The sequence below is a fragment of the Chrysochloris asiatica genome, unplaced genomic scaffold (genome assembly GCF_000296735.1).
Source record: "Chrysochloris asiatica unplaced genomic scaffold, ChrAsi1.0 scaffold00282, whole genome shotgun sequence".
Classification (NCBI taxonomy): domain Eukaryota; kingdom Metazoa; phylum Chordata; class Mammalia; order Afrosoricida; family Chrysochloridae; genus Chrysochloris; species Chrysochloris asiatica.
Genome location: NW_006408800.1, coordinates 3,457,473 through 3,459,924, shown reverse-complemented (window position 1 = coordinate 3,459,924; position 2,452 = coordinate 3,457,473).

Here is a 2,452-nt window from a genome sequence, read left to right as displayed (position 1 = left end):
TTCGAAACTACCAGACATTCTGCAGGAGAAAGATGAGACTTACTGCCCCTCTAAAGATTTACAGCCTCAGAAAGCCTACACAGAGTCACTATGAGTTGGAACCAACTCCACCACGGCACACTACCACCATCACCACCATACCAAGAAAAATAGAACTTTAAAACACTCGTAATATTTCTACATAAAGTCCCATAGTAATATTTTATTGTCTTCAGTGACTTATCTCTATTCTTGAAGACTTTTGAAATGACTCTAGTTTGCGAACTCCACCACCTTCCAGAGTTCTAGAAATCTTGATTTAGTGTGGTAAGCTCCCAAGTTCAAAGTATCAATCCTGTCTTTAAGTTCAGTATAGTCCAGGATATTTTTGGTTAAGCATTTCATCTAGACTGTAGTCATGTCAGTAAAGACAAAAATAGTGAAACAGATAAATTCTATCCATCTGAGAACTCAAGCTTAGATAATACAATATAACATAAGCATATGAAATTCCAGTTTTTTTCTTTCTTTTTTTAATATACACTTTGATACTGAGGCTACTCAACATTACAGTAAGACATGATTTTACTTTTTTCTGTAGGATTATAATTGAAAATTTCCCAATTAGACCAATTACCCACTATTTTAGCCAGCACTCACTCACTCACACTCACACACACAAACACACACACACACACAAACTTATTTAAACCTAGATCAAAATCAGGTTATTCAACAACTCAGCAACACATTCACAGAGGTGTCTCATTTACTTGAACATCAATCCCTCAAAGGATATATTACAGTCGTTTCTATCACAGATGATTAAACTAGAATAAAGCCAGAACCAGAACCAGAATAAAACCAGAAGCAAAATACATTTAAATAAATAAATAAAAGCTGTGTGCTGGTGATCAAGAGACTGGCTTCCCAAATATGCCCTATGTTTGTTTAAACGATTATATATGCCTGCGTTTTTATATATATTCATGCACTAGAGGTAGACATGGGTGATGGGGCAGGCAATATATAACCAGATTGAGGTTGGAAGAGGTAGGATGGGGTGGCTGGAGACACAGGGATGAATGCAGTGGTTAAAGTGAATAGAAGTAAATGCTGCTAACTGTTGGTGCATGGAGGGAACTGCAACCATAGAATGAAGCAAAGTATATGATTTGTTGAATGTAAAACTGATGATCTGTTCTGTAAACCTTCACTCAATTCACAATAAGAAGTTAAAAAAATAATAATACGTAAAGAGATCTCTCAGGTCTGGGTAGGTTTTAAAAGGAAACTCTCAAGAGTCAGAAAAGCTGTGCAGTAGAAAAAGAATTTTTGTTGTCTTGAGGCTGTCCTATCAGATCCACTCACCAGCCTCCTCAAAGAATTTTCACCTGTTCTTGGATTTTCCTCACAGGATTTATCACTGGTTCCTGGGTAACCTATTTTTGTAAGGAAGTTGATTCCCCACTGGCCATTACAGGGACTTACAATCTCAGAGCTCATAATTGACGCGTGCACTTCCCTGTCAGTGTTTCTCTTTCCTTTTGTTGTTAGTTTAAACCCCATGGAATCCTCCTTTGCTGCTGCTTGTCCAGATGCCAGGGACCAGAGACCTTCCAAACTTAAGGAAGGGTGCACTGTCTCTGCTCTCCCCAGGACCAGACCTGGGGAATGGAACTAGAGCAGAGCTGCAAATCCACTACCAACTATGTTACCCCAAAGTGTGCTGGGGCTACGTTTTATTACAAAAGAAAACTGACCATTTTTCTTTAAAGGAAAATATAATAATAATAATAATAATAAAAACTACTATTGTTATGGATGCATCCGAAAGGAGAATTAGCCTTGGATGTTGTTGTTGTCTTGTGCCATTGAGTCAGTTCAGACCCATACTAACCCTGTATAGGGTTTCTGAGGTATGGCTGGTGAGCTTGAACCACTGACCTTACAGTTCAAACCAACTTTACAGTCCAGCACACTAACTCACAGCGCTACATTAGTACTGCTACCTCAACTTCCCATTTTTCTTATAGGATATTAATTTTTCTTTATAGTGTACAACATTGACTTCAGTCTGATGTCTCTTAATAATTTAACTCTCTACTCTAATGGTAACATCTATTATGACAACATTTTTCAAAAACCTTGTGCAAACTTTTTTAACTGCACCTGGAGCATCTTCTGCTGAGAGTCTTCTAATATGTTTTAAAAATTTGAAAGTAGTAAATTTTTCAGAATGCTCATCTCACCAATCTTCTCAACTGTCAGGTTTATTTATTTTTGATTTTAAGACAGTAAATTTACTTAAATATCCTAAAATTACTTATTCTGCCCCCGTAAAGATTTACAGCCCTGGAAACTCTGTGCAGGGTCATTGTGAGTTGTAACCAACTCCACGGTACTTAACAACAACAACAGCATATCCTAATCACTGTTGAAAGGAGCTCTAGTAGCATAGTGGTTACTAATT